The sequence below is a fragment of the Saccostrea cucullata genome, unplaced genomic scaffold (assembly GCF_032062105.1).
Source record: "Saccostrea cucullata isolate Sc308-1 unplaced genomic scaffold, CSIRO_AGI_Scuc_v1 ctg2114, whole genome shotgun sequence".
In the NCBI taxonomy this organism is placed as follows: Eukaryota; Metazoa; Mollusca; class Bivalvia; order Ostreida; family Ostreidae; genus Saccostrea; species Saccostrea cuccullata.
Window position 1 is genome coordinate 21,184 of NW_026936748.1, and position 7,871 is coordinate 29,054.

Genomic DNA, 7,871 nt, shown 5'->3' on the forward strand with positions numbered 1-7,871 from the left:
AGGTAAAACGAAACTTAAGAACTACACAACAAAAGCTGTTTATGTATATAAGCTATTTAAAAGGCTTCGTGTTTAATAGGTTTCAGGCCTATTAAACATTTAAGACTTCCGTTTGAAAAAAAAATCCAAAAAAGAAGAAATGTGTTCACAATTTTATTTGAAACAATTTCAACTAACGCGTCATAAAATCAAGTGTTTTTAAATTAACAGGACATAAGAAATAATCAGAAGTCAGGTTTAACGATGGGTTTAATTATTATTCAGTGCGTTCATTAATAATAACAATATTGCAGTTTTATTCTCTTTAAACTTAATTGAAAATATAGATGTTGTTTGGACAAATGCATAAATTTGTGACTGAAATAATATTCTCGACATTTACGCAAGACCCAATATAGGAAATAGCTGCATTAAAAATCTATTACCAGCAGCCTCTTAGCCCACCTGTTTTAACGAGACACATAAAGACGCCATGATCGATTTTTAGATAATTCTGTACAAACTTAAAAACGTAAGGCTTAATTATTTATCTTATATTGACACTGGGGTACATTTGTACATATTTTGGTACCATCTTGTAGCCATTTATATTATTCGAAATACCGTTCACGGTAGCCTAGTGGTAGAGCGTTCGCTTCGTGATCGGGAGGTCCGGGTTCGATTCTCGTTCCCGGCGCCGCGTCAAACCTTAGACGTAAAAATAGGTAGTGACTGTTCCTTCGCCAAGCGCTCGGCATCAGAAGTGAAAGTCACGGGTCTTTCGGATATGACCTTAAAAACGTAGGTCCCGTGTCACGGTAGGCGCTGGCACGATAAAGAACTCTCACTGCTCAATGACCCTGAGTGCCGAGTATAGGTCTAAATTTGAAGCCCTTCACCGGCATCGGTGACATCTCCATATGAGTGAAAAATTCTCAAGAGGGACTTTAAACAATATACAATCAATCAATATTATTCGAAATTGATTTCACAGGTAAATATAGCGTTTGAAGCCAGTTTCAAATCATTTTCAGAAGAAAAAAAATCCTAGAAGGTAAAGAAAATTAGAGGAAAAAGAAGAGAAAAAGAAAGATATGACCAAAATAGGAAATTTTCAGCATCGCATGTACATTGCGTAATCATTTAACATCCAGAGTGCATTTCACTTAATATATATATGTACGCTCTTGGTTTTTATCTTTTTGGTCTTCTAATAATAATTTAGGGTGTAGCATTAGATCAGTGTAAGGATATATAGGTACGTATATTGGAGATGACAGTTTTGATAAATGTGTAAAATCCTATTGGTTCAACACTTGACCACAGTTGATTTATTTTTCTGATAATGAAAAAGCAAACATATCCGTTTATATCAAAATTAATTTTAGATCTTGTGCGATCGACACCAATGTGCTTGCAAGACATGAAAGTTATAACATGTTTGGAGGTAATATTAAGTATTTTAAACCTTACCAATAAACTTTTTTTTTTTCTAAATTTACTTTAAATTTTTCATCATAAATATGCCATAAACAAATATAATGTCCAAATTATTGAAAGGGTTTCATACTGAAGCCGGTTGATGCGAGGTAAAGCAAGTAATTTCATCTGGCGGCCGCCATTTAAATAACTGCCGGTCGCTAAATATGTATCTGGCAGGAGCCAAATAACTTTATGGCGGCCACTATATAACTTATCTGGAGGCTGCTAAAAATCATTTGGCGGCCTCCAGATAAATAGATCTGGTGGCCTCCAAAAATCATATCGCAACCGACGAATACTTTTTTGATGGCCACCATATAATTTTTTTTTTTTTGGTGACAGCTAGATATATTTTATTCTGGCGGCCGCCAGTTATTTATGTGGTAGCCGCCAGAAAATTGGTTGGCGAAAATCAGTTAAAATCTCAATCCGCAATATTGCTGCGGACTGAAGGTTTCCATATGACTTTTGAACATAAAATAGAGTTGCAGCGAGGGAAGCATTGGAGTCTTCATTTTAACGCATGACTGATTGATTTGTAGTTAGCTGATGGTTATTATGTTTTCCTTTTTTTTTATTGCAGGCAAAAGTTTAGAGCATTTCATTTATAAGGGGGTCAACTTGAAAACATGTATATTGTATCATGTAAAAGATTACAGGGTTTGAATTCTTATTTTTGTCTGGTTACCCCCCCCCCCCCCTTTACCTATGTACATCATGTTACAATATCAGTACACAGGCAAAAGTTGTTCACAAAAATTTCAAAAAAAGACACGAAAAACAAGACATGTGAAATTTATGTGAAAACTTCATGTGATTTTTACATAAATTTAATATGAATTTAACATAAACAGATTAAATATTATGCAAAGGAAACTTCACATGAAAGTTCAAAAAAAGATTTATGTGAATATCATATGAACTTATATTCACATAATATTCAGATGCAAATATATACAGTATAGGATTTCACATGATCATGGCTCAGGGATAAAATCCACACAACTCGTTAGATAAAAATCATATCCAACTACCAATCATGTGAGATTCTTTTTATCCCATGGTTTTTACACCACGAACAATTTTTGACACTGTTTTTATATAGGACTCCATTTCATTTTACTTCATCACTCTAACGCATAAACCATTCTGACGTCACAACTGTGTGATATGAAAACGATATCACATGAGCTATATCAAAGGGATAAAGGTTAAATATGGGATAAATTTATATAATTTTCATATGATTTTCACATAATTTTTCAAATAAAAAGATAGTCACATGAGTATCATGTAAGCCACTTTTCCCTGTGTATGTTGCTGGGGGTCAGATTATGTGAGATTTTGCCAAAAATATGTAATACTCTATATTTGAGCCCCTCCCTTTTCTGACACCCATTTTCTTCACTGTGTTTTACTTTTCCGTCATTTACTTTCATAAATGACATATTTCACATGATGTAATTTGTTTTTGCCTGTTTTTAACAAAAAAAAAAAAACAAGCTCATTCGTCAGGTAGGAGAACTAAGGAACATAAATATATGTTCATGTATGTACCCGACACTTTAGGAGGAAGTGAATAACAAATGATTTTGTTTAAGTGCTTTTGTTAAAAAATTAATCTTTGATGTTAAACGTCATTTGATTTAGTAAATGATTTCATCCATTTCGTATAACATAACTTGCCTACGTCACAATGAGTTACGTCAAAAGCGTATTACTCTGCTTGACGTTACGTTTAAAATAATGCTCAATTTGAAGCCTTTTTCCGGAGGAAAAATAGCCTCATTGTCTACACTGATATTAAATTATATTATTTAATTATTGAATTAAATTATAAGGAATGAAGCTTTTTTAAATTTATGTTATCCAATATAATAAAACTTCCCAGTTTATGAAGCGTAATCTGTAAGTTTTGTTTTATCGGATAACATCAGTTGAAATAAGCTTCATTCCTTAAATGGATTAAAACTCAAAATCTCACATTTGTTTGGGTTTTTTTTTCAAATTTGTCTTAAAGTTAGTTTGTAAGAGATGCTTGACGTAGTTTTGATGTACGATTTGATTTGATTAACTATACTTATTATAAAATCGGATAAAAAAAATTATTGATTAATTTGAATTACAAGGCGTATTTGGTTTTGTTTTTTTTTAACTTTAAAAGTATTAATGAAAGCTAAGCTGATCTGCTTATGAAAATATGGATCCAAAGTTAAATGCACAAGGGTTTGCCTTTCATCAATGAACAAAAAAAATCTAAGAGAAGGTTGAAGGCAAAAGAGGAGCTGTATTGGTTAATGAGATACCTGTACATCAGGTGGGATTTGATAAACATTGATAAGAATGTTAAAATTATTGGAATGTTTTTGTACTTCATGTTGTAAATACTCATAAACTCAAAAAATATATTTATTTAACTCGATTCTTCTTTTATGACTGCCACCTTACTTTATTTAATAATTCTTTTTTCAATTCTTTTAAAAGAATATTTGCCAGATTAATTGCAAATTGTATTACGAGTGTCACCTTTCTAAGAATTTATTTAAGACAATCATTTTATATTTGTAATTTTAATTATAGACTTCTGATATAAAACCTAATGCCGGAATGATGTCAAAACAACATATTTCTTCTATTGTATAAAAAAGTAGTGTAAGAGATACCTACCGTAACCTTATATTTTTGGAAGAAAGTGTATAGAATATTTATAAAGATCTCTTCTAACAACATTTTTTGTATATTAAGAATAAATATTAATATGAAGCTTCATTTGACTTCCTTGTTGACTGCAGGAAGTAAATCAAATAACCTTCTTAAATAAAAAGTAAAGGACACCGCAAAAGCCATGTAAAACGAGATATTTAAAAGGTGATACATTCAAAATATCTTAGATTTCAATTTGAAAGAAAAAATCCTTTCATTAGTAAGCTATTAAGGGGGGGTGGGGGGGGGGGTAAATCAGAATTGAAAAAAGGAATACCTTTATATGAATATTGTATTTTTGTTCCACGAAAGAATTTAACTTGACACGACAGTGGTGATATGATTTATCAAGTAATTCATATGACATTAAACAATTATGGACTCTTTTGGTGTTTAATATGGTTTGTTATTCACCAGAAAAATATTCATATTGACCGAGGCGAAGCCGAGGTCAATATGGATATTTTTCTGGTGAATAACAAACCATATTAAACACCAAAAGAGTCCATAATTGTTTTATTATATAGTCCGAATTTGAATAAATAAGACATTGAAGACTGAATGACGACACCATTTGGCATTTTCATTTACGAACTTCCGTCGTTGAAAAAAATGTCCAGATTACAGTTTGCCACCTCCGTGTTTTTCTTTCCGAGTTTCGCTATGTGTAAGACGTCCAAATGTTTAAATTAATCCTGAAATGGGTTTGTATAATATTTTTTCTTGCTCAGATACGTAGCTCGCTGCGACCGTTGCAACCATTGTTTACAACGTTGTTTGAGGTGTTGATTGTGACGTCACAATGCAGCTGCACGCGCAGTGACCCTCTGGTGAATACGGCCTCAAATCAAGTGAATATGTAGTATTAAGAACTGTTTGCGTTTGTATAGATTATATAGGGAATATAAATAGACTATATAATAAAAATACTTAGCTGAGGTGAAATAGTATCTTCCGGTTTTGATATTATTAATTTATCTTTTTGACCTGATGAAAAATCTGATTAAAGTCACATGTGTTTTATTCTGATATCTATTATCAGTAGCCTCACAAAGCCTTCCGCTTGTTTAAACAAGGAACAAAAATATATTCTGGTTTTTAAATTAGCCTTTGTAAAGTTATGACCTATGCAATTTTATGAATAAGAAAAAAGAGCATTAACTTGCTCTCAGTCAGGTCTTTTTGCATTATTTTTTTTATTTGAGCTTTGAGAATGAAAACAAATATCTATATAAATTACTTTGTATAGATAACATTTATCAATAAATACATTTAAAAATATTTCTTTTTTTTTCTTTTCTCTCCAACCAGTCAGAGGAAATCGCTCTCAAAAAATTAAATAATCAATATTAAAATCAATTTTTATTATACTATTAACATTATCTTTCCTGTACAACAACTGATAGACTTGGCATTTTATTTCATAAGCAAGTAGGGTATTCAATGATATTTGCAAAGATCCATTCATTTTTCAGAACGCAAGTTCGGAAAATGGAGAGAGAGAGAGAGAGAGAGAGAGAGAGAGAGAGAACCGAAACCTGACAAACGTCAGAAGTACTCTTTATCATTAGAAATCTAGTGTGCATAACACTTTAAATATTTTTTTTTATCTTCCGGGTCTTATCAAAGTATTTTTAGATGTATCATTAAATGAGTGCAGAGAGATCTTATTGGTTCAGCACTTAACTTATGTTCATTTATGCTTATGATACTGAGAAAGTATCCATACTTCTCTTCTCAAAAATATTTTGAGATCTCAAACGATTGATATTTATGTGATTGAAAGAAAAATTTTAAATAATACAAAAAAACTTTTATGATTGGGGGTCGAAAAATTTATTCTAAACTTATTATATATGTGGAGAAAACGAACACGGACCTTCAAACCATGAGAGATGAGATCAGGTGCAATGGAGGAGTGACATCCCCTCACACCATGATCGGAATATGACAGAAAAAAATCCGTGGACAACTAAGTGTGTAAATAATAGCCTACAATTAGTATGAAAAACGTCAGTCAACATTTGTCTTAATGATAGATTGTATTTCATGACAAGATCAATATTTCGACATTAGAATTTACAAAAGATGACTTAAAACGAGACTGCATGCTGATATTCTTGCTTTTAACCACTTGACGGTCAATAACGTAGCTCGTTTTAGAAATTGTTCATGCGTGGAGCATGCACTTCCGTATCGAATCAACTGAGAGATATAGAGTCCGCACGCAGGTGACAAAGGTATAATTGCACAAGTAAAGGAAGTTGAGAGGTTAAAGAAATCAAGTTCATCACAAATCTTGGTTGGTAGATAAACATTAACGTCTTATTCCAGTCAAAGTCCCAAATATATTTTGTGGCATTTCATATCTCAGGCTCACTGGGATATATCGCGTCGACATAAGAATGCAAATAACTGTAAAGTTACTTTACAAAACGTCTCCAGTAAATCTAAATGTCGAGTTGAAATCAAAAGTAAGCGTTTTCTTCTGTTTACGTAAAAGATTTTGAACAAATTTTGAAACATCATTTCAATTTTCGTGTGATGTTTTGATACGTACTTCAATCATATATCCCTGGAAGTAAACTTTTTTTTTTACAAAACAGAACATTACTTTATTGATGATACACGAATGGTTCAATACATATCTAGGCATGCTACACGTGCTACCGAAGGGTTTTTTTTTCATTATTTCAACAACTTTGCTTTTCTTACATTTTATGACTGTTAAATAACTTTGGAAGTATATAGAACTTATCATTGGGTCGTATTTTGACCGCCCGATACTAATTGTTAGAATTTTCGTCTTTGACTGAATTCACTAGGAAAAGTTATTTCTACCTGGGTGTTATCGGTCAACAAGGAATGCTTACTCCGCCTTAGCACTAAATCTAACCTATGAATGTCCATTGGTCTTTCCTTATATGCGTTCTTCACTCATCTGTATTGTTTATGTATGTTTTCTTATTCGGGATATTCCTTCAACTTTCACATTTTTCCCTTTTAATCATCTTTCTTTCCTTTTTTTCTTCTTTATTATCCTTTTTTGAGAAACCGTACAAGTAGGAATTTTATCGAGACGCAATTTTTGAAGATTTCTTTTTAAATATAGGTAATCTATTTCTAGTGAGATGTAATTTTTTTATCAATTTTAAAATGATCACTTTAGACGCTATTACAAAAGAAGCGCAATTGATTTTAGCACTATCTAATTCTAGCCACCTCAGCACTTTCGCTAATAATACCAAAATAAAATTCTCGCTAAAATGGGAGTGTATGGCTCTTAGCTTAAATAAAGCTTAGGTAGAAAAATATGTATCTAAACCGACAGTCAAAGACTGAAATATGATTTATAAAAATGAATTTTAGGATATAAAAGATATCTATCTGAACATTTTCGTGTTAAACTGTACCAAATGAAATCTTATCTAAACTCTAGATGGGACTGAAATACTACTGCGAGATTCAAATATTAATTTAACATCGACAGATTTTACTGCGATTTATACGTAATCTTAATTATAGAAGAGGACATATTAATCACTTACACAACTTTAGATCTCAGAGACATGGTGTACATTAAATGTACATAAAACGTCCAGGTAGTAGTAGTATTTTGAAAATGCCTACCGTTGTAACATTTATGTGTTGAAGTGTATAAACCATACTACGGCCTCTAATAGCTAGAATTTCCTGAATATATTCCG